This window comes from Zalophus californianus, chromosome 3, assembly GCF_009762305.2.
Source record: "Zalophus californianus isolate mZalCal1 chromosome 3, mZalCal1.pri.v2, whole genome shotgun sequence".
Taxonomy (NCBI): Eukaryota; Metazoa; Chordata; class Mammalia; order Carnivora; family Otariidae; genus Zalophus; species Zalophus californianus.
The window spans coordinates 142,828,666-142,854,830 of record NC_045597.1 but is presented as its reverse complement, the minus strand read 5'-3'; the positions used below and the strand labels follow the sequence as shown (position 1 = coordinate 142,854,830).

The following is a 26,165-nucleotide window of genomic DNA, read 5'->3' as shown; positions in this document are numbered from 1 at the left end:
TATTCTTCAGTAATATTCTTGTTACTCCTAATAAGAATATTCAAAGCTGAAGAGAAAAAGGATCAGTGGAAGAAGTTAAATGAGTTGGTCTATGAAAGAATATACAAGCAATTCACATTCAAGTGGGGCAAGTATAACAATGGCTTCTAATACTAGAAAAGATGCAGCCTAAAGTATCTTCCAAACTTGATATAACTTTACCTTTGATAATGGCTACTTATTCTCTTGGCAGGGCTAGTTTACGCAGCCAAATTCTCTGCTTGAAGAACAAGGATATGTATTTAAAAGCCTAGGAGGCTTAAGTACTCTAACAGATACAAATCCAAGGAAATCCTAATGTAGTATCAGAGATAATAATTCTTTATTTTTTCTCCCGATCCTGGATCTCACTTGGATGAACATAGGATCAATAGAGTACACTGAGCAGGTTTAGGGTTTAGAAAGCTGGTGTCCTAGAATAAGAAAAAGTTCAATTTCCTTGTCAGTTGTACACAAATGGAATACAGGAATATTTGGACTTTGAGAGAAAAATAACATATTTTAAAGATTTCTAAGAAATGTAACCGAAATAAGTTTAAAACCAACAATGTATGTGGATATCAAACATTGTCCTACAGAAAAGGCAAATAAGCAATTCTTACCAGAATTTTTTTTTAAATCATAGTAAGGCAAATATCTCAAGAGTTGCACTGTAATCAGATATTACTGTAGCTTTAATATTCAAACTAATAGAGTTACTTATTCTTTTTTTTAAGTATCATATTTCTAATGATGCTGGTCTACACCTTTGAACCAGCAACATGGCTAGAGAGGAATTACATAAGAGAAAGTTTCCACTCTCTTTCCAGGAGCTCTAATGACAGAGAAATGGGGCCAGAACTACTGACCTCTCTATTATATAAGATATATATTCTAAAAGAGTCAGAACTTGTTCCTCCTTCCATGCCTTTGACATCTATCAATAATTTTCTTCTTACATCCATTAATGAAGTCACATCTCCTAGCAATGCAACATGGCCAAGACTAAAGGGCACAGGTTGTAATAAAGTACAACCTGGAATCTTGTTGACAATAGCTAAGACAGAAAGAGGAAAAGTGTGGGAACATTCAGTGTTCATGAGGGACTGGCATATTCTTCCAGCATATTATTCAGGAATAAAGCACCTATTCATATTAAAAAGAATAGGTAATCAAAGAACAAGAAAACTTTCTGTATGTCAAAGGAATAGTGACTGTGTAGATCAACTTTTGTTTCAGCATGTACTCTAAGAAAGAGAATCTGACAGCACAAAGATATACAGTAAAGAGAACCAAATTAATATTTTGTCCAAAGGCATATTGGGCTTAGCTAGATCTTTTCCAATTCAAGAAGACTATGGAAAGATTTATAACATGAATCAAGGAAATCAATTCATTTAAGATTAGAGGAAAAGCATGTCTATGAATATAGAAGAAAATGTGATTCCATCTGGTTTCACAGACTCTATGAAACATGAGATAAACTAACATGACAAGAAAGAACATTAGCTAAGACAAAAATAGAGTTGGCAGATAACAAGAAATTAATTCAGAGAAATGAAAACAAAATAGCAAAATTAAAATACATATTGGAATCAATGGACTACAGAATCAACACTAAAGTAATAGAAACAAAATGTAGAATATTGGCTGTTCGATGCTGATCAACAAGCCAAGCTAAATCTATCAGAATCACATGGACTGCTTTTTGGCTTTTGTTGTTGTTGTTGTTGTTGTTGTTGTTGTTTTGAGAGAGAGAAAGTGCCTGGGTGGGTAGGGGGGTGAGGCAGGAGGAAGAGAGAGAATCCCAAGCAGGCTCCATATTCAGCACTGAGCCCAATGTGGGGCTCGATCTCACAACCCTGAGATCATGACTTGAGCCAAAATCAAGAGTTGGAGGCCTAACCAACTGAGCCACCCAGGCGTCCTAAGACTGTTTTTTGAATATATGGATATGGAACCCTAACTTTCAGAGTCTGACTCAATTGATATAATAGGTCTTGAAAATATGTGTTTTAAAATAAAAAGTTCTCCAGGTGGGGCACCTGGGTGGCTCAGTCCTTAAGCGTCTCCCTTCCGCTCAGGTCATGATCCCAGGGTCCCGGGATCAACCCCCGCATCGGGCTCCCTGCTCCGTGGGAAGCCTGCTTCTCCCTCCCCCACTTCCCCTGCTTGTGTTCCCTCTCTCGCTGTGTCTCTTTCTGTCAAATAAATAAAATCCTTAAAAAAATAAATAAATAAAATAAAAAGTTCTCCAGGTGATTATAATAAACACACAATTGTGGGAATGACTAGTGCGGCAAACCAGAGGAGCCAAGGTGAGGCAAGAATAAAGATGAGAAAAATAAAAAATATGGAAAACAGAGAATGGAGAGAGAAATTAGCAATTATAAGCTTCTTTAGGAAAGAAAGAAACAGAGAGTAGAAATATTTTCAGAGCCTTTAAAATAGAAAGATAAGTATATTATCTGAAGACTGAAATGGATTATAGAAGTCTATGGAAAATGAGTAGAAAGAGAAACACATTCCTGGACATATCTTGGTGAAACTCTTGATTGTCAAAGATAAAGAAACAAATCTTACAAATACCACGAAGAAAAAAAGTTATTTGGGGTTAATTTCAAAGAGTAAGACATCAGGCCTTTTCCAACTTCTTATCTGGAACTGATTTACAGCAAGCAATGAGATAATATTTAGAAATTTTACTAAAATGTGCTTTAACTTAAGAACTATCTAATTAGCTGATGTTTTATTTATGTGCAAAGGAGACAAAAATATTGCAGGTATACAAAGCACAAAAATGGATCAACTAGAACTTTTTTCGTGAATAAATACTCAATGAATTAGTAAAACAGTATGCTAAAAAATTTAAAAACTGGTAAATTAAAAATATAATGAAGGAAAATTAGCAATACCAGATAGTAAGGCCCATGATAAATCTATGATAACTAAAACCACGTGATACTTAACAAGAAAAGATAGGTCCTAAGAACAGACCAGAAAGCAGACACAAACTGAAGTATACATAAAGAAAAAATACATGTGAATGCATTCAACAAATATTTAAAGAAAAGAAAATATTTTTAGATACACCTATGTGCAAAGAAAAACAATTATAGGAAGGAAATTCAGCAAACAAAAAAAATTAGTTTCCTCTGGATGGTGCGAGATTTTTATTTTATTCTACATTACTTTGCCAAGGTAATTTGCCAACAACAACCAAAAAAACCTGTATCACACATAATCATAAAAGAATAATAAATGTCAAAAACAAAATTAGAATCCTTAAAAGTATTTTTCTAATTTTGTAATTAAAGACAGTGCGAGGGGCGCCTGGGTGGCTCAGTTGGTTAAGCGGCTGCCTTCGGCTCAGGTCATGATCCTGGGATCCTGGGATTGAGCCCCATGTCTGGCTCCCTGCTCGGCAGAGAGCCTGCTTCTCCCTCTCCCTCTGCCTGCCACTCTGCCTATTTGTGCTCTCTCTCTATCTGTCGAATAAATAAATAAAATCTTTAAAAAATAAAAATAAAGACAGTGAAAATATTATTTGGTTCATAATACAAGGGTCGCTGTGTGTTCTCCAAACTTTCTTCAAAATGCAATGAAGAGAAAGGAGTAGAAGGTCCTGGTGAGTTAATAGCTTGATCACTTTCCACCCTCCTTCCATTTACAACCCTAACCCCAAATCAATATAACTCCTAAACCAAGCAAATGCTAGTGGCTACCAGCAGGTAATGTTCCAACTGAGAGAGACACTGAAGAACTTTCAAGGTTGGAGAGCCTAAGCTGGTGATGGGAATGCAGCTGAAGTCTTGGACCCAGGGGAGAAAGCTGACACTGGCTGCAAGAGTATATCTGGATTCTTTCATCCCTAAACAATGAGGGAAGATGTAGACAAGGGAATGTGTTCTCTATAATCTGTAGAGCTAAAGTAATCCAGAAAGCCAAGGATCTTCACCAGGTTCTTGCTTGGCTTCAAGGGGTATCCAACAATGAGCACTGCCAGGCAAGATGATGGAAAGAAACTGAGTACATGAAAGACATTGCTAAGCCACTAAATCAACCAAACATAAAATCAACCCAACTTCTCTGAACATCCTGTTAAGATGAAATAATTTTAATAATATTGAACCTATATTTTTGGCCAGCTTAAATTCATTTACGTTACTTGCCATAAAAATCCTCTTAATTAATATAATAGGAAAAGATAAGGAGAAGAGAAAATTGTGATGGGCAGTAAATCTTAAAATGTGTATTGTTAAATCCAAATAAACAATGTTAGATTCTATGGGTATGTGTAGTATACGTGATAAAGTTTCTTAAAAATAGAAGAGATAGTGGAAATCCTAACATTCACCTGGTACTAAAATTTCTAAACTAGGATTTGGGGCTTGGTGGGGCTAGGCCAGAAGCAAAAGTTTTAAGAAAAGATTTTATCTGGGAACTTGAAGTGGACATTAGGAAAAGTGAGAAATGAAAAGTATAGTAAGGTTTATACCTTATGGAGAAAGGAGAATTGGAAGCAGGAATATACAGTATTTGGGAGATAAATAATTGGTAACTTATGGATAGTCATATATATGTGTTTGATTATAAGGGATAAAAAAAGAGAAGATAACTATTAATGAAACTGGAAATCATAGAAAAATTCCTAAATTTACAAGGTTGAAAAGGGAATAATAACTTGATCAAATCAATACTAATAAGGAAAAAGAAGATAAAAATTAAATAGAATAAAAAATAGAACTTCTAAATATGGATGCAGGAAATTCTAAAGATAATATTGGCAAATAATAACCAACAGTGTATCAAAAGAAGTAGCAAATGAAAGGTTCCTTCAATATAAGAAAATATATCACCATAATTCATTACAGCAGAAAATGTAAAACAGAAAAATCATATTATATTAATAGATGCTGAGAAGGCATTTGGCAATATTCAGCAGACACTTCTTATAAAAAAAACTCTAAGTAGGAATAGAAACAGTCTATTTAAATATAAATAAATCTACTCATCAAAGTTCAATAGCAAATATCACATTAAAAGATAAAACACTAAAATGATTTTATTTATAGTTTGGAACTCAGCAGAGATGTTCACTGCTGTCATTATTTTTCAGTGTTATTTTGGAGGTTCTGGCAAATTCAATTTTAAAAAGAAATAACATATAAATATTTTAGAAGAGATAAAACTGCCATTTGCTGATAATGCATTTATATGCTGGAGACACCAAAGATATTCTAATTTAAAAATTATGAAATTTTATAGAAGAGATTTGTAATGTGGCTGGATAAGAGAGATATACAAAGCTCAACAGCTTTACATTAGAGTATGCAACTATATCAAAAAACATAAAGGAGAAAAGAGTAAAGCTAATAATAGTAATGAAATAGGTAGGAAAAATCTTAAGCTCTCAGGCCCCACAAAGACACATGAAGAACCTTATAATATTTCATTGACACTACACCCCTTTAAGAATGATTAAAAGCACCAAAACAAACAAACGTAATGAAACAAAAACAAAAACACAATATGTCCTGACCGGGATGTAGAACAATTGGAACGGATATATCACTGGTTGGGACACAAAACAGTACAACCACTCTGGAAAGTTTGCTAGTGTCTTACAGAGGTAAACATAACTCACCATACAACCCAGCAATTCCACTTACAGTTATTTACAAAGGAAAATGAAAACATATTTCCATACTAAAATCTGTATGCAAATTTAAATGGCAGCTTTATTCATCATCACCACAAAATGTCTATCACCTGGTAAATGGAAAAACAAACTGACTATTCAATGGAATACTCACTTCATGATTAAAGTATAAACCAACTCCTAATACATGCAACAACATATATATTTCAAATGTTTTATGCTAAATGAAGGAAAGTTGACACAAAAGACATTTTATAGTTTCTCATATATATGATATTCTGGAAAAGGCAAAACTAATTCAAAGAGATTTGATCAATTGTTGCCAGAGATTGAGGGACTGAGAAGACAATTAACTAAAAAGGGATATGAGGAAACTTTTTGGAGGTGATGGAAATGTCCTGTCTTGATTACAGTGGTAGACATGTGACTGTATACCTTGGCAGAATTCAGCAAACAGTACACCTCAAACAGATTAATTTTACTGAATATGAATTATACCTTAACAAACATAACTTAAAATAAAACAAGGTGTGAAAAAAATGGAAAAACATAAAATATTTTTAGACAATGACTTAAAATCAAAATATATTAACTCTCAAAATTGTCATGTAAATTAATGCAATTCCAATTAAAATCCCAAAAGAATGGTTCTAGAATTGGATAAAATGATGTTGAACTTCATACAAAAGAAGCAATGTTCAATTGAATAGTCAATAAATTAGGAATGAAAGATAACTTAGGAGACTTATTATACTATATGAAAATATACTATAAAGCTACTGTAATCAAATTAATACAATATCAGCATAGGAACAGACAGAGGGGACTACAATAGAAGATACTAAAATGGATTCCAGTATATAGATCATGTACCGTATGATAATGTTAAAAAATAAAGGGTTTATTTATTAACTGCTGAACACGAACCATTTATCTAACTCGGAGAAAATTATGTTGAACCCCTATCTCACACCATAAACAACAATAAATTATGGGGTGGGGGTAGAAGATCTAAATATTAAAAACATTATAATCATTAAAAAAAATTAGGAGTAGGGAGTCTTCTTAACCAAGACAGAAAAATCCTGAAACTACAAACAAGAAAGGAGACATATTTATAATAAAAAATTTAAATGACTTATATAGGAAAAGACACCAAAAATGTTTTAATGTATATTATATGCAATGAAATAACATAACATAGAAGAGCCCTTTAAAACTGACAATAAAAACAACTCAATAGAGAAAAATGAGGAAAGGATATAAGTATAAGTAGTTCACTCATGAGCAAATCTAAATGGCAAGAGAAAAAAAGCTTAAACTTACTATAAGTTTAGAAAGTATAAATTAATGTAACAATGAAATAACACTATATTCATTAGACTGCCAAAAATTAAAAAGAATGACACATATTGCTGCTTGGGATGCTGGGGAAAGTTATGATCATATACTGCTGGCAGAAATGTAAATCACTTAATCTTCTGGAAAGCAATAAGACAGTATCTTAGCAGTCATGCTACTGGGAATATATTCCATAACATAAAATTGCCCATTTAGATTCATTCCTTGTACTTCTGTTCATAATGGCCAAAAAATGTAAATAAAATTAATAATCATCTATAAAAAGAAGAGCAGAATAATATTCACCATTTTATCATGAAATATTACACAACAATTAGGAGGAACTGAGTTGGTTTTATTCTAGTTGATGTGGTAACATTTCCATAGAGTACTACTGAGTAAGGAAAAAAGGTGCAGAAAAGCATTTAATATGATCGGATGGATGGATGGATGGATGGATGGATGGATGGATGGATGGATGAAATCCTTATATATGGTTCTATGAACATAAAGGAAAAGATAAAAAGGTAAAGACAAGGTTGTTAGGCATTCAGTAGGGTTGAAAGATGAAAGAGAAAAAAAGGAAAGGAGAGACCACTCAAAAAGAAAACAAGCTATTAATTTAAAAAATTGACACATAAGAGACTATCTCTTTTATGTACAACTACACACATAAGTATGTGTGATTTTAAGGATGTATGGATTAATAAAGAGATTTGTAAAAACAAAATTAACTCTGTCTACTGATATATGAGAATGTAAAACAAGATGATTTTATGTAAAAAAAGCAAGTTCTTGTGTGGATGGTGATTTATTTTTGCATATGTTTCAATGAGCAAAGAGAAAGGACAGAATGATAATACCAGGTGGTTAATTTTGCCTCCAGAGCTTGAGAATGGGTGACATGGGTGTGCATAGAATAAATAGAGTGTGCCACTGGTTTATGATAATAAATATTTCCTCTATACATCTTTGTAAGTATTGTTACAAGAAGTGTGCATTACTATTGTAATTTAAGCAACAAAATAAAGGGAAATATACATTGTTATCAAGGAAAAAATAAAATTACTATTTAAGGTTAATGCTTTCAAAGTAGTTGAGGGAATAAGACAGATCAAGGGAAATGATTTATTGTGAGTCCCTAGGGGAAAGTTTCATTTATAAACATACATTTAAATCCAAAGCAAACATATTAAGCATTTACTTTGGTACAGCCTGAGGACTAGCATTTCTGAAAGTGTGGATTTCAAACCACCTCTTATAGGATCACTGGGGGGACCTATAAAAAGGGATATTCCCAAACCCACCTCAGGTTTTCTGAACTAGAGTCTCCAGGGAGACTCATTTTTAACAAGTGCTTTCCCCTCCCCGGTGTGAATCTGACGCAAAAGGTATGGTGAGAGACAGAGCTTTCGATTAGTGGTTCTAAGAACTGACAAATCATAAGAACCACCCATTTTAAAAAATACAATCCAGAAAGTTTGGGAAGCACAGCCTCAGGCAGTTTCAGTGGGGTCCTCTTATAAAACAATTGATAGAGCCCAGAAAGAGGACCAATGCTGTACTGCAATGTAGTTATAATTTTAAAGCAATATTAACAGTGTTTATGCAACAGAAAAGGGAAAGTGAGATCACAGGTTGTTTTGGCGAGATATTTATGCTAATATTTTCTCACACTTACAGTCTCTTTCTCTTTCCACATAGGCCACCTTATAATAACTGATCTTCCCTGGCCTACCACTTTGGGGCTTTTTTTGGTCATTCAGAGACCATCAAATGGCAAACCCAGAAATGTAGTTCTTTCAGCAGAAATTCCCAAAAGGGAACCCCTTGGCATTTGTTAGCAACACAATAAAAAATCCCCAGCTACTATAGGAACTATTTGAGCAGAATTTTATCAGGGAGGACTTAACATATTTTTCCTTGTTCAGCTCACAGCCTCGTGGGTGATTAAGTCCAAAAGCTCAGTTACCAATCTCCAACAGGTAGACAACAGGCTGCAAATCCAGTCTAAGTTCCAACTCAAATAAACCGTGTGGTTGTGGAGAAGTCACTTCACTGTGCCTCAATGTCCCTGTCATTATATGAAGAGACTGGGCTTAAAGAACTTTACAGATGTATTTAATATCCTTCTGTAAGTTTTAAGATATTTAGTAGAAGATAGTTTTGTAGCAAATGCAATGCTCCGTAGAAATTTAGGGGACTCCAATAATGTAGAGAATAAAAGATCTTAAATTTACAAATATTCTGGGTATTCTATGGCCCTTATGCTGTATTTTATGGGGTTTGCCTTTTTGCAATGCTTTTCAGCTTCTGGGTTCCCTCAAATCCCATGTATTGCCAGGCTTTGCTTTTTAGACATAATGAATATGGCCAACCTGGAAATCCATGTATAACAAGAAGAAAAAATGTTTTAGCTGGTATAAGAATTCTTAGAAAGAGAGTAACTCTTTGTGTTAAGAAAATGCAACAATAACCTTGTTTGGAATAGAAGGTGAGATAGAACAGGACCTGAGTGTGGGTAAAACTGTTCTGCCTGAGACAAGCGGATGGACTGATTGCTTTAAAAAATGAAATTTTAAAAAAGAGAGAGAGAAAAAAAAAAGAAAGGAAAGGAAAGGAAAAGGAGAAATGAAAATAAAGGAGAAAGTGGAGGTAAACTAAGAAGAAAGGCTGTGCACTGTGACTGGATTTCTGTAAAGAGCCTCTGTGTCTGCATTAAAACCTACCAAAATCCACAAATGCAGGCTGATAGTAGATTAAAAAAAAAAAAAAAAAAAAAGCAGAGGAAGCTTGAGGCTTCATACATAAGTGACAAGGGGAGAAATTACAGAAAGCATCCTGGCAATGCATTTGGGGCTTCAACCAGGTTTACAGAAATCCTCAAGGGGCAGGGAAGCTCATAAAAACACCTAACCAACTGACTACTGTGTACTTTAAAGATTAAACATTAGTACATTATTAAGGATCTGAGAATTTTACATGTGGATCCAGAACAAATAATAGCATGTCTGGGTCAAATGAGGTCTTCCGTACCAATAACGAAATCTGACTATGGAGAAGAACATCACTATACTTTAAAAATGTGAACAAAATTGGTTCCCTGATTTCTGTACACAAACAAGCTCAAGTAGATAGCAATATGCTAAGCCTGTAACTAATGTAAAGTGTTTTTGTCATGTGGAGAACATCAACTGGCAAAACCATTTGCACTGTTTAGACAAACACAATTTAAGTGGGAGTAAGAAATATAAAAACTAGTTCATAATTGACTTTCAACATTTACATATTTATTTGTTTACCAGGTATTTATTGAGCACTTCCTATATGCATTCCACTGCAGAGTCCCTAAGGGAATTTAAAGATATATAAGAATCCATTCTTGAAGAAGCTTGGTAACTAAGGAGACAGACTTTTAAGCACAGTAAGTTAAAAAGGAAAGAGTAAATGAAAATTGACTTTTTTAATTGGCTAGAAGAGAATTTCAGAAGCTGAAGTGTTCTTGGTTATATTTTAGGAACTACATTAATACCTAGTAAGTCACACAGCTAACAAAAGCTATAGTATTTCACGTAACAGGAAGATCACTTTGAATTTAGTAATCAGTGAAGCCTCCATGTAATGGAGAAGTTAGGCTTAACATTCCAGCATAAACAATGTGGAGGCTAAAATGTTAGGACATGATCAGGTCTGCTGGGCTGAAACAGCATTTTGAGAGGCAAACAGAGATTTTGTGGAAGAGGAAAGGAGCCTAGGATTTATCCTCTCTAATTAAGAGACCTGGGACAGGTTGCTTACCATTTTCAAATATCTGCTTTCAGATTATAAAATAAAAATTAGTAATATCTACCTACCTTCCTCATAACATGCTATAAAAATTAGATAAGTTCACATATGTGGAAGAAATACAAACACTTTAAAGTTTCATACAAATATAAGTTAATTTTCTTTTTCTTACTATCAGAGACTCATCTACATTTTTAAGATGGATAACCTCTTGGGTTCTCAAAAAAGGGTCTTACTCGCATTCATCTTAGCCATCCTGAAACCTAACACTCGTGATGTCTCTAACTCCTATCTGTTCTCTCAACTTCAGTTTAACTTTGCCCCTCCGTCTTAGGTTTTTAATACACTGGTAAGCCCACTTTCAAGGTTCCCTGCCACCTGCTACCTGACCATGACACTGCCTTTAGAATTAAGAAAATAAATGGTTGCCCACTAGTGCTCAGCTGACACTGACTTGTCCCTGCTTGGACAAAAACCTACATAGATCAATCAGACCTGATGTGGAAATTTACACACATGAACCTGGAGTAACACACATCATCAACACTAGAATGGTTTCTGGAGTTATTCTGAGAGTAAAAGGAGCCAAAACAGTTTTAAGTACACGTTGGGGGGACGGCAAATAACTGATATATGACTTTATAGGAATATTAATGTAACTGGATTAAGAGTGAATTGAATGGAAAGATGACTGTGTGCCAGTGTATTCCATTATCAAGTTTAGGTAGATTATCTCACAAATATTCAAAACACTCTTAATAGATATTAATTAATTTATGGCATAGCTTAAAGGCAATTTACAAAAATGCACACAACATGATAAATTTATCTTTTTAAAGAGAATATCATGTAAAATGTAAAATGAAGGTAGGAAAGATATGATAAACCCAAGAGTGATGTTAAAATGTAAAACCATGCTTCAAAGTTATTTATCTTCATAGAGAGAAGCCAAAAATTCATCTGTGCATATATTATAGCATCCTACAGAAAGAATGAAATACAATCTGTTTCACATATTATAATTATAATTTTTAAAATAACACTTTCTCAATTATTCAACAAATATTTATTGAGTACCATGTGAAAGGCAAAAGTACAGTTCAAGAGCTACCAGTACGTCGGAGAACAAGAAAGATGGACAAAATCTGGGCGCCTGGGTGGCTCAGTCTGTTAAGCGGCTGCCTTCAGCTCAGGTCATGATCCTGGGGTCCTGGGATCGAGTCCCACATCGGGCTCCTGGCTCAGCAGGGAGCCTGCTTCTCCCTCTCCCTCTGCCTGCCACTTCCCCTGCTTGTGCTCTCTCTCTCTGACAAAGAAATACATAAAATCTTAAAAAAAAAAAGATGGACAAAATTTCTCTTGGAGTTTACACACTTGTGAGGGAGACAGATTAATACACAAATATATGCTGTAGCATCAGGTAGCAATAAGTGACGGGGGAAACTAAAATACAAAATAGAGAGTGAGTAAAAGAGGAGGTATCGTTATTTTAGATCAGGTAGCCAGGGAAAACATCTTTGAGGAGATGACATACGAGCAGAGACATGACCAAAGTTTATTTCATTCTCAGTTTGATAGGAAGCCACTGAAGATTTTAAGCAAGGAATTATACAATCTAATTTATATACTAAAAGGATCCCTCTAGCTTTTGTATGGAGAACGGACTGTGGGCAGATAAGAGACAGCAAGGCAATGAGCCAGGAAGTTCTTCCCTTAAGAAAACAATAACTTAGACAAGAGGAGCACCAGCGGAGGTGTTGAGCAGTTGGAATTGGAATGTATTATGAAGAAGGCTTGCACCTAAATTGGACATGGGATGGGAAGAAAAGAGCAGCATCTAAGAAGACCCCTAAGTCTTTATCTCAAGCAAATGAGTGGTGGGTCTATTTATTGAGAGGGAGATGCCCGGGAAAGGTGCAGGTTTAGGAAGCAAAATCAAGAATGAAGGTGCCTGAAAAAACACACATTTGAAGAAGGAAGTCAGGACTGAAGACATAAATGTAAGGGTCATAAATGTTTATATAGTATTTAGATATTTAAATTTTAGATAGGACTAGACAAGATTCCTAGGGAGAGTACAGATAGAGAAGAGACCATGCCTAAGTGCTGAATCCTAAAGGCATTTCAACATTCAGAGTTCTTGAGTTACTTTCTCTCTGCACACTACCACCCTAAGGAGATCAATAATGGCAGTTTGCTTAGGACTGAATGTTTTCCCAGCAGGAAATCCTTTGCAGGATTCTGAGTACTGAAAACAGAGTACCAGGCAAAGTTGGATGAGCTGATCAACATAAACCCTCAGTCCATCCATTCTCCACTCTTTCTTCCCTGTCCTATGCCCAGCAGACTGACTTCAACAGATGACGATCAACCCCAGGCTGCCTTCCTCCTGTCTTCCTAGGGCTCAGCAAATGAAAGATATCAGCAGATCATAAGGTGGGAAGAAACAAAGGAATGAATATATCTTTCAGTCTCCCTACCTTCCTGCAAAAATGGCAGTTGCCACTTCTGTGCAGTAGCCCTTTTTTTTTTTTTTCATGGATCCAAGGTCCTCCTCCAAGCTCCAATTATAGTACTCGCTCCCCTACATATTCAGGCCTAAGGGTGGTAACAGCTTTCTGGCTGATGCTAATCCCCAGGTGCTTCCCAGTCCTTTACTGTTCCCCGTATGCACTCTAACCTGCATGTCCTTCTCTTAAAGTCACCATGGTCAAACCTGATAGGGCCAACTAATTCACACGACTGCGAATTCTCACAAGAGAGCAGGACGATCCAACAAAGGAGAGGCTTGTGAGGTAGGAGAAGAAGGGGGTTCAAGAACTAACAGGCCAGGGGAGCTATGAGTTGTCAAGGTCAGTGATTTTTCAGTTTGGTAACATCGCCTCGTGAGAGGTGTTTTAAAAACCTGTGGAGGTGATTTTTGCTCTCATAACAACTGGGAGGGTGCTACTGGCATTTACTGGGCAGGAACTAGGGATGCTAGAAGCACTCCTATATTCTGGATGATTTCAACTGTCAAAGAATTGCCACATGTCCTGGTAAATTTTGAAATGCCTGGTTGGACATTCACATAAATGGGGGCAAAAAGAACCCCCCAAAAAAGTTTGGTCTAAGCTTAGACTCTAACATAAAGTATTTTTTGCACAGTTTTAATGTACATTTTACATTTTTAATAAATGCAAACACCATATAAATCAAATGAAGGCTGTATGAATTTATTTGGAAATTTACCAAAGTAATTTATCATTTCACAAAAACTTTGTTATGAAAGCACGGTATTTAATTTTCCATTATAACATAGCCATTTCAGTCTGTAATTGTATATTTATTGCAAGCAGATTACCATGTGTTTATGTCTTCTAGTATACTTCTAGTACACTGCTCTTCTTGAGCAGTCATATGTTAAAGTACATATTATTATATTAGATACCAGTTTTCTCACATTATGGTTAATTATACTGACTTTTTAATAATTGTATTTGTTGGTAGATAATATTATTTATGAAATTCATTTCAAAATAGTAAAGGGAACACAGGAATGTTATAAAACATAAAAATATCTGTTATGGGTGAAATACTGGGTCTGATACAGTTGAGAATAACTTAAAAATGGACACAGAAATCAGTGAGAATGATGACAATTTACTTAAAGGCAGGTACTAAAAATCTTCAATGAGTGACTAAGGCAATAGCTCTGAAACGTTGCCTCACCTGGTGAGCTTCTTTCAGTTCTAATACCCACGGTGGCCATGTCAGAATCTCTAAGTGGGGCCTGAGCATCAGCATTTTTAAGAACTTCTCAACGAAGCCAAGTTTGTAAAGTCTGAATGAAGAGACCAGAAGAAAATTACAAGAAGGAGGAACTGAAGATGGTCAAGTCTGGTGGCATGCCATTTAAAGAATCAGTGGTTTTTCAGAAGTGAGGAAAGGAAAGACATGGACCAAAATTGACAATGGGGAGCACCTCTGGGTCTGAAGAAAACAACAGCTACCATTGAAAAGATTTCCAGGAAACTGGAACCCTCCAGAATGACAGGTTATAATTATAAACTAGAGGAATGCAGTAAAGGGGACATTTAAGAATGAGGTTGGGGATATAGGGATGTCTGCTAAGTTCCGGAGGCACGGTGGAAGGGCACAGAGTGGCTGGGGAAGGAGACAAGTTTGAATCATATTAGGAGAGGTACGCAAAATATACTGATAAGAAGAGTTCCAGGATTGACCTGGGAGAGGCAGATGGCACATACAATGGGGCCTGTCCTGATGTTTTTAGAGGAAGACAGGCAACCACTCTAATCGTAGACCCTGTAGCACACACTGTCAGTGCTCTGCCTAGGGCCTCTGGGATCCCTTTTACCACTTCTGCTGCCCTTGCCCCAGCTTTTTTGCATTTTTGCCTACAATGGCTGGTGACTGCAACTTTCTTCAGAGGATTGCCCTTGAGCTAGTGGAGCCATCTGGCAGAGCTGGAAATACCTGGGCACTTATGCTCCCACCAGGGAAGCCTTGGCCAAACCATGACTGGTAGAGCAACATGAAACCCAGGTCCCTTGGCTCGTCAGGAAAAACTCCAGGGTTTAATTTATATTTCAGAGTTTTCCTGTAGGATTAAGCTGGAATGATCTTTCCTAATTTGCCTAAAATTGTCCCTTTGCTTTGGCTTCTTTCCCTTCCCTGTCCTGCTTTCCCCCCGTCCTTACCAGTTTCTCCTGGCAAACACTTCAATAAATCATTTGCTTTTGAATTCTAGTCTTGGGTCAGATTCTGGGAAACTTGGCCAAGACAACCTTCTTAGGGTGGACAAGCAGCAGTACGTGTTAGCAGGAGCAGGAAGCACCCTGGGGGCTCCCAAAACACCAGCTGAGGATAATATCACTGTGTGAAGCAGGGGGCAGTTTTAACACTTCCAAGTGGAATTACTGAGATGACTAATTTTGACAGACCACAGAGTACGTTTTTCAATGGTCCTTACAAAGAAAATAAAATCTTCAATAACACTTTCCAGGATCCCTAACACCAATTTACAGAAGGATATTTTCTACATCATTATTTATCACTCAATATAATCAAATGCTGTTGTTTAGAAACAAGCAACTATATAGGCTGCCAAAACAACGTGGTAGTATGTGAACCCAGCTGCCTGCAGTTTAATTTTACCTAGACATAGACTTCAGATTACCTAGAAAAACAGAGGGACCTATATCCACGGGAAATCCCACTAAGATATTGCTTTAAAGTACAGATTTTCCTCAACCTCATGATAAACCCATCGTAAGTACAAAATAACATAAGTCAAAAAGGCATTTAATACACCTAATCTACTGAGCATCATAGATTAGCCTGGCCTACCTTAAACATGCTCATAACTCTTCTCCATTAGCCTACTGTTGAGCAAAATCACCTAACACAAGGTCTATTTTATAATACAGTGTTCCATACCTTATGCCATTTGTTGGATACTGTATGGAAACTGAAAAACAGAATTGTGGTATGGGTACAGAATGGTTGTAAATTATTTACTCCTGTGATTGCGTGGCTGACTGGGAGCTGTGGCTACCACTGCCCGGCATCAGGAGAGAGTATCATACTGCAAATTGATAGCCCAGGAAAAGATAAAAATTCAAAATTCAAAGTATGGTTTCTACTAAATGTGTATCACTTTTGCACCAACATTAAGGTCAAAAAAATTATAAAGTGAAACACCATAAACTGGGAACCATCTATAGTCAAGCTTTTGATAACTATTGAGCAGCGGTAAGTTCAAATCCTTATTTTTTTTTACCTGATTAGCATTCAAAACTAAACCTAATTTGCTGGTTAAATGAAGAGCAATATATTTTAAGTGTCAGTCAAGGTGATACTATAACTGTCAGACATTTGAAGATGGGCAAAAATGAAGCGTAGGTAATAAGAATTAATGCATCTACCTGATTTCTGTTTCTTGTCCTTTCCAATATTCAGTATTTGGAGTTAGAGTTCAAGTAGTGTGTGAAAAAAAATGGTCCTTTCTACTTAAACTCAAAGTCCCAGAACTATGACAATAAGAACAGAGACTTTCACAACCACTGCTACATATTAGGAAATGTATAGGCTTTGCTTCCTCTTTTCAGAAGTCCCCTTTAAGTTCCAAAGGGAAGAACAAAGGAGAAAATATTTCCAAACCAAGATTAAGAAAAGGATGAATTCAAGAGATAATGGATACAAATGATTACATAAGCAATCTCCTTTTAGGGAACATCTTGAGAAACTGAGTGATGGTTATAATGTGGAATTTTTCATCAATAGATTCATACAAGCTTAATACCAACATAATACTAACTTTTTATTACAAGCACAGTAATATTAGGATGTGCTTATGACAATAACTGAGTTCATTACATTATTTTCCCCCCTGTTCTAGTGGGAGGGCACATCCAACACTCAAAGCAGCAAAACTGTTTAAGTGTACAAGTGTACCATGTAAGGCTGCCCAAACTTAAGCTCTGTTAAGCTCCTTCTTCAAGAATCAGCCCACTGAAATGAGAGGACCCCACCAGCAAGGCAATGAAGGATGGATTACTCTCTGTAGATTGAGGGTAGGGAGGAAAACTCCCCGTTGAGGAGGGAGGAGGAGGGATGTCTCAATAAGACCATTAACCCAAGGAACTGCACTGGGGGAAGTCCCCTATGGAGCGTCCAGAAAATAAAGTTGCTGTAGGAGAAAATCAGTATTTGGCAGCCAACTGCAGAGTCATAGTTAGATGAAGGAGCAACAATCCTCAGATGACAAGGACAACAAATTCACTACCACTTTCCAACAGTAATCAATAGTCAGAACTTCTTCCTTGCTCCTCTCCAACTACATCCACACACACACACACACACACACACACACACGCACGCACGCACGTGCGCACACACACACGTGAGAAGCAAGCAAAGGTGCATGGAATGTGGAGGAGAGAAGAGGAAAAAGAGGAATCAGGCTACCTTCCTTTGCATTGCAAATAATTTTTTAGCAGTCTTGGGGCTGAATGCTGAACTTCTGGAGAATTTTCACTAACAAAATAAATACAGAATTTGTTCCCCAAAGTGAACAGAAGTGATTAATAAATGCCACTTGCTGTGAATTTTATATTATCTTCTCAATCCACTGGAATTTGTCAGCTAGTATCTGTTACTAGTGATAATAGAAAAAAAAATGCTGTCTTTACTGAGTTGCTGAGTTGTATTTCTATAAGGGTCTGACCTCAATCATTAACCTGGACTTCATCAGATTGACCTTTAATCCATTCAAGCATTTATTAAAGAAAAAAGCTGTGTAGTAGAAAGAACTATACTGGTCTAAGTGTCAATCTGGCTCTATCATATACCAACTTTAGGATTTTAGGAAAGCTTCTCTTGTAACATCTCTGAGCCCTATTTTTCTAAAATTTAAAATGGGGTCCATAATACTTATCTCTATGGTAAGCACTCAAGCTCAAGAATGTTTATTTTCATTCCACTCATAGCCTCAACTTCTAGACCAATTTTAAAGACTATTTCTTTCAAACAATAGAAATTAATTAATTGCATTAGTTTCTGTGGTGTTATCTTTTTAATCAATGAGCTATTTCCTTCTTAATTATGCTAAAGAAGTGAACAGATAGTTTCCCTCTGGGATTTTTTGTTCTTGTTGTTTTGCATCTTTAAATGATACTTAACATTTGGGCAGCTATTGTCTATAAATCTGGAGTATGTGTGAATTTAGAGCCCCAATTCACCTTAGCTTGTTAAATCTGTGCCTTAACGGCTTTCACAAAGCAGGAATACCAACATGACTCAGTTGTATGCCTTCCCTGTGTGCGTATTTGTCTTCCTTCATTGTTATTTGAGTTAGTCCTTTTAATTTTTTTAAGACAACAGTATGTTTGCATTTGGCCTAGTTCAGCTATAATAAATTCTTGCTCTATTCCATGACAGGTTTTCTCAGGCTGCCATATAAGTGTCCTGTATCCTGTCAAATTTGCTATTTAAATATTTGGATTTTTCTTCTTTCTTTCTTATGGCTTATTTTCCTTCTAGTTTTTGGCGATGATTGTACTCTGACCCTCAAAGGCTCTAATTTGCATGCCCTTAGTAACCAATTTATAGTTAGCTGCTGTAATAGTCCATAACAGATCCTGGAGTCTTTGAAATAGTTCCCTGTAGCAAATCATATCTATAAACATTTTATAGAAAGGGTAAGTCAACATGTTTAAACAGGCTGCCTCAGAAAGGACCTGTATAATTTATGGAGTAGAATGGAAATATTGCTACTTGAAGCATTTTCTCATCCCACTAAAACTACAGTGTGGCTTCAATGTTCAGTTACTGACTGTTAAGGTAAGAGATAGAGGAGGAGGAAATAAATCTTCAGGTATTCTTCTGGAATCTATAATCTATTTGTTTTTCCATCTTTCCATGAGTATAAATAGCTCTGGATCACATCTCTTGAAATTCTCCTTCGATTTCCCTTGGCCTTGGGCAAATTATATCATTAAGTTACCTCTGTGCCTCAGTTTCCTCATCTGTAAAATGAGGATGATAACAGCAATCTCCTTCCTAAGGCTGTTGAGAGGAGTACATGAGTGTATACATAAAAGGTGCTTAGAATAACCCTGGCCTTCAGTAGGCACTCAGCAAGTGTTAGTTATAATTTTTACTCCCTCCATCACCTGTCCAGTGCCTTCTTCATCTCCTCCAGACCCTATCAAGCTAATGAGGCAAAGGAAGATGGAGGACCAAAGCCAAGGAGAAAGAGAAGTCCTGTTCGTGGATTCACACATCTCAGGTTGACTATCACTTCAGGGAAGACTTTGAATCTTTTGTTCTAGTCCAATGTTTTCCATGTAGCTGTTCTTTACTCCCTGTCCTCTCCTGTCCTGTAGACTTCCCATATATCTCTTGAATCTTTTTTGTTGTTTTATTTTTTCATTATGTTCAGTTAGCCAACATATAGTACATCGTAAGTTTTTGTTGTAGTGTTCAACAATTCATTAGTTGCGTATAACACCCAGTGCTCATCCCAACATGTATCTCAGTGAACAAGACCACAAATGAAACATTCTTGTTTTACTTTCAATTTATTATCCCTGACAGAAGGAACAAGCAACAAATTAGGGGGAATCAGAACTAGAAGAGAGCAAGTTGTGAACATGGAAAGATAATAATAACAGTTGAGAAAACGACTTCTGGTAGTAGACCTTCCTCAAGTTTCCAAGGGTCACTGCCCTATATCCTTCCTTCAGTAATAACCCTGGGCACAGGTCAGGGGTGTATCAGGAAGCCAAACAGATGTTCTGGCTCACAGAGGAGATTATGTTCTGGTCATTGAGAGAGCAGGATACCATTTCTAGGTGTAATCAACATAAATTGAAAAAATATTTCCCTAGATCTAAGCTATACAATAATACTTACTGAATACCCACTATGTGGGTATGCACACTGAGGTATGAAATGATAAATAAAATACAGTAGTTTGTCTTCAAGTAGCTCATGATCTAGGACCAAAAAAGTAACTATACAAGTAGCCATAATATAAGGCAGCAAATATTAAGTGTTATAGCCAACAAATAAGGATCTCTGAGGCAAAAACTGAAAAGTGTAGTCAGTTCCCATGAATTTATCATGAAATTCATTTTTTGCATCAGAATCTCTACTAAAATAGCTACTTGACATTCAAATAAAAACTGACTAAGTGCCTGGTCTGATCAAGGCTCTGTCCTGCATTCTACATTAGGTGCAAAGGTTACCAGGTAACCTATAATCTTGTTGGTGATATAAGACATATACACAACGATATAAAAGCTGAATGTTAAAAGCCACATGGGAGCACAGAGCACAAAACCCTGCTCAGCAGACCCACAGAGGCGACATGGATGGAGACAGCTGCCTCCCTAATCCAAGCCCACTCCCAGGTTTCAGGTGGGCTTCAGCAATCACTCTGCAGTGATCTTGCTTCTGCTCTTTCCCCTGGCAACCTCCCCTTCCTCTCACTTTGACCACAATGATTTTAAAACGTAAAAATCAGATCACGGTTCTTCCTGGTCTACAGCCCTTCAAAGGCCTCTTACTGCCCTTGGAGTCAAACCCAGACACTCTGTCACAGCCTAAAGCCTGGGGGGAGGGGGGGCTGGGCCCTGCCTACATCTGTATGCTCAGCTCACACCACTCGCCCACTCCACTGTATCACTGCTGGCTCCTTGCCAGTCTTTGGCCTTGTCAAGCGTGTTCCCTTCTCAGCATCTTTGTACTTGTACTTATAGACCCCTCTTCCCAGGACTCTCTTCCTCTCCACACTCTCATTGTTGGTCATACCTGGATCCTAGCCTTGCTTCTGGAGAATCCCTGCTCCTGCCCTCCAACCTGGTAGTCAGTAGCTGCCAGTGCTAATTCCTTGCCCAAGTCATTCGCTTGATACTCTGCCTGCTTTTCGGGTGCAGTGGCACTGAGATCTCCCTTTACTATCCCTAGAATAGATCTCAGGCAGGCTTCTTAAGTCTCTTCCTGGGGCAAAGTAGCCCCACGTACCATTGCTGGGGCAGTGAGTCAGTCTTGGTCAAAGTGTGGTGACATGAGTGTTGGGTTTGAAACCAATGCTGTACTTCTCATGCTTTTGCTCATTTCCTTTGTGACCTCAATCAAGGTACTCAACCTCTCTGCATCTTTCTATCTCCATTTGGAAGGTTCCCTATGTCTCTTCTAGGTCCAAACTTCCTTCCTCTATTCCTCCATTTCTTCATCTCAGACATACTTACCGAGGGCCTACTTTATGCATGGTACTGTGCTAGCCCCAAGGGCTAAACTGTGAATAAAGACACCCAGCATTTATGCATTTAGGAGCTTAAATGTGAGCACAGGAGATAGACACTAAGCAGTTTTATCCCATGTGCTGATGGAATAACAATCTCCTCCCCAAGCCCCTGAATGGGTCACCAGACATGGGAGAAGATAAATACTTGGATTTTTCCAGATCCTATTACAGAAACCAGTGGAAAAGAGTACCCTTCCCAGAAATTTAAATTGGCACAAGGTACAGGGAAAACTGACATTTCAAAACTTCTCATAGTTGGGTATTTTACTTGTTTTTTTCTGAAGAGTAGATGGCTTTGAAAAGGCGCAACAATGGGTTCTGCTTTTTATGTACTTCTTAATGTGCTGATAAGCCTCTGAGCACAATCTAAAAGCAGGAGAGTAAACAAAGGAAAAGTGTCATTTATCTGCACAAACTGTCATCTCCACTAAGGAGAGGGTAAATTGTACAGATTAAGTCAAATTTAGGGAAAAGTTTTTATTCCTTAATATGGATCTAAGCTTAGTCGATGAGAATTATTATTTTCCCTGGAGAGAGAGAGAGAGAGTGTATGTGTGTGCGCGCGCACGCGCATGTGTGTGTGTATGGAAAATGTTCCAACAGTTTCTTCTAAGAGATTTAAAAAAGAAAAAGGAAACATGCCTTCATTTCATAGGACTGGAAAGTCTGCTCAAGTTAGCTACCTTGACATGAAAAACCCTCTCTAAGTGATCTTATAGAATGCCTCTATGATTTTATTTCAGACAGAACTCAGATTTTAAGAAACATCCCAGTATGGTTAGTTGCATAGCTTCACTAAACCTGGCAAACAGAAAGGCAAGAACTACAAAGCAAGATCAGCATTTCTGAGTAAAGAGTTGAACAAATAAATCAAAATTTGCCCCAGGGTAGTCTGAAGAACTCTTACTCTCCAAGGTATAGAAGGCATACCTCAAGCCTGGGAGAGGGATTAGAAGGTAAGGCTGCCCTTTAGGAAGACCTATGTGAAATCCTTTCCCTTAAACTTCTGGAATAGTGACATTTCACAAACAGTGTCAAGATGTTTTTCTCCTGTACTATACCCTCCTCTGGTAATCCCTAATTCTTGAGTAAAGTAAGCTACACATGGACAGCCTTTCCTTGGTAGGATTGTGAGTAATTTTAGCTTAGATACCAGTGAAGAGAATGGTGGCCTTTCTCACATCACTTCCTGCTGATCTAGTAGCAAGTACTGAAAAAGACCATGGTCCCAGTGTCACACAAAGGGAGGCAAAGCAAGCAACATTCAAGACATTCACTGCTGAGAGGAGAAGAGAGGAGACCTTGATGTGGTGAAGTTGATGCCAAGTTAGTAGACTCAAAATGGCCAGGAGCCAAACAGTCCTTTTTTACCAAATATACTAGAGGAAAGAGATTCTCAAAAGAGGTGTAGGTGATGTTTAGGAAACAAGCACATACACAAAATTACAACTGTGGTGGGTAGTCCCCGGGAAAGCCTGAGCACTGAGAGATTGAAGAATAGAGAAACTAAGTCTCAAGGTCTGAAGACTGAGTAGAATTCATCAAATTGAAGGGGAGCATGCCAAAAGAGCACCTGTGGCAAGGAGAAGAGCAAGGTGAAAGATGAGGGGTGTTCAAAGAATGGAAAGAAGGCCCCAAATGGCCAGATCTCTCACCCTGAGACAGAATGAGGCTGGGGAAGCTGGAGGGAACTGGGTCCTGCAAGGACTTTAGGTAGTTTAAAAATGTTGAATTTTATCTTAATACAAATACAAGAAGGTTAGGCATTTCCTCCAGGTCCCTAGGTCTAAGTGCCATTAGAGATAAGAAGAAGTGAATTCAGGTTCTGGCTTGCAAGAGAAGGAAAGCACAATCCCTTTAGGGACCAGGAAGAGTTTACTAGAACATGTATATTCCAAGGATGATCATGGTTGATACAACTGATAGGCTGAGAGAAGAGAATGGGGTTTCTAAACAAGAAAAAAAGGGAACACTTGTAGTTCAGAAAAGGAGAATTATCATCGTTTACGTATCAGGGAGTAGCTAAGTCCATCTGCAAAAACAAGTCATAATCTCCCCCCTCCATATGAAATAATTATTTCTACTTGCAAAATATCTCAATTCTGATTGTTTTCTTGCCAATGACATGTGTAATTAAATATTTAAGACAAGATGAGCTTTGATTTTCTTTGACAACTAGACTGCAGGATAATTTCTAGTGTTATCATTGTTGTGTTACCATTGAAATTCTTTCATGTTACAGGTTTACTCATTAATCTAAAATAATCTTTTCAAGGAACTAGGTTTAGATATTTTCCCTCTTAACTATGTCTACACCATAGGAGTATACACACAATTAGGGACAAACTACAATTCCTGACTTCCTGCCCACTCCTCCTAGGTTATTGGACCACCTACAGTTTTTAAGAGTAATTTGAAGTGATATTTGTCTAAACTTTTTTTCTAGATCACTTTTATTCAGAAAAATAAATCTCTTAGTTGGGATGTTTTGAGGTGCAAATGACATTAGTAACTATAAGTCATTTGATTAATAATGGGTGAGCAATTGTACAAAACAAGGCAGGTGGTTTCAGGGCTGAAAGTCATAGACAAAATGGCCTGAGCAAGGGCCTGGGTGCTCTCCACCTTTCTGCTGCCATTCACAGTATGTTGGAGAGGTCTTCCTCATGGCTGAAGATGGGGGTAGCAGCTCTCAATATCACATATGTCTATATTGGCATCTATCCTAATGAGGATGACTTTTCTTAAATAAAGTCTCCTTTTACTGGAAAGAAAAGTCTCCCCAAAACTCTCTGTGGAAATCTACTCCTCAAGCCTCAGTGGTCACATCTAGGTCACAAGTACATATGTCATTCAATCACTGGAAAGATGAATGGGATTAAAATGGTTTGTGAGACCAATAGTGATTTATGCTTCAAGGCATTATGAGTTTCACCTTTACTGAGGAGAAGGAAAGGTGAACGCTAGAGTAAAAGTAGAAATCTCCTAGAAGAGCACAAAGAGGGGAAGACAAGAGAGGGCAGGAAAAGCCAAGAGAATGAATAATTCTGAAATTAGAGGGCCTGTTTAAAGAGGAAAGAGCATACTGCAAGAAAACAAACAGCAGGGTGCTCTATATTCTTGGCCTTAAGGGGCAAGAGAAAGAGTGGTTACCAAGACCCAAAAGGAAGAGGTTATGTTGATACCCATCCCTTTTGAAACCTTTTTAAGGCAACCCCACAGTGAAGCAGCCCAGGAAACCACCTGGACTTTGCTCATCTCTTCTGGTTCCCCGTTGGCCAATCATGCCTGGAAGCCAGAAGGCAAACAGTTCATCTAGCACAGTCTCTTTTGGCAGGATGAGTGGAATGGGGGAGAGCTGATTTGCAGGTGCAAATGTAGCACAATCAACATAGCCATTGATTAAATCTATTCTGGCTGTCCCTGCAAATAGAAACCATACTGCACATGCCTTTTCAAACAAAAATTAAGTACTTTTAATTAAGTAACATAGAGTTGTTCTCTTTCCCTTCCTTATCCTAGTCCTCTCAAAGTATATCTACAACATTGATTGTTTCCTTTAATTAGTAACAGATTATTTTTTCTTTAGCTTGATCATTTAGCTACATGTTAACAGCCATTCAAAATGGTTATACACACAGACAGAGGCCAAAAAAGAACTCAGTACCTCCACTGTACATGTTGGACAGAAGACCCCCCATGGAGTAGTTTAAGTTGTCCTAGAATTTACGTTTTCAAAGCCCTTTTTTAAAATTATTATTATGTTATGTTAATCACCATACATTACATCATTAATTTTTGATGTAGTGATCCACGATTCATTGTTTGCGTATAACACCCAGTGCTCCATGCAGTACGTGCCCTCCTTAATACCCATCACCCGGCTAACCCATCCCCTCAAAGCCCTGTTCTTAAAAATTGAATAATTCGGGGCACCTGGGTGGCTCAGTCGTTAAGCGTCTGCCTTTGGCTCAGGTCAGGATCCCAGGATCCTGGGATCAAGCCCCGCATCAGGCTCCCTGCTCAGCGGGAAGCCTGCTTCTCCCTCTCCCTCTCCCCCTGCTTGTGTTCCCTCTCTCACTGTCTCTCTGTCAAATAAATAAATAAAATCTTTAAAAAATTGAATAATTCTAACCTACACAGAACAATGTTATCTTATTTTGCCACCCAGGATTTCTTCCCAAAATTCTTTACAAGATCCTCTAACATTTTTCAGATTGGTTCAAATTTTTTCTATCCTCTAATTCCTGCAGCATCAGGAGAAAGAAAAAGACAGAACTGTATATAGAAACCACAGAAAGAACAAATAAAACAAATGCAGGTGTTAACCCTCAGATTTTCAGTCCTTTACTTTAATCTATATCCAGGCAACACTTCCTTCTGCCCTTTGCTGCTCAGATAATAGGACAGTAAACTCCAAACAGATGACATGCCACCTCCATCTGAGGTCAATCAACTACTGCACTTGGCTTTCAAGAGCCTCATTTTGTCTTGCTCCTGGCTAGACTACTAGAGCACTTTTCAATGTGCTGCGAATATTAAGGT

The 26,165-nt window shown here is 37.4% G+C and overlaps 1 long non-coding RNA gene across 2 annotated transcripts in view; it reads right to left on the bottom strand.

Moving 5' to 3' along the window:
* The window catches only part of LOC113920538, a 478,451-nt gene that overhangs the window by 221,452 nt on the left and 230,834 nt on the right, over nucleotides 1-26,165 (bottom strand). The gene's annotated exons all lie outside the window — the stretch shown is intronic.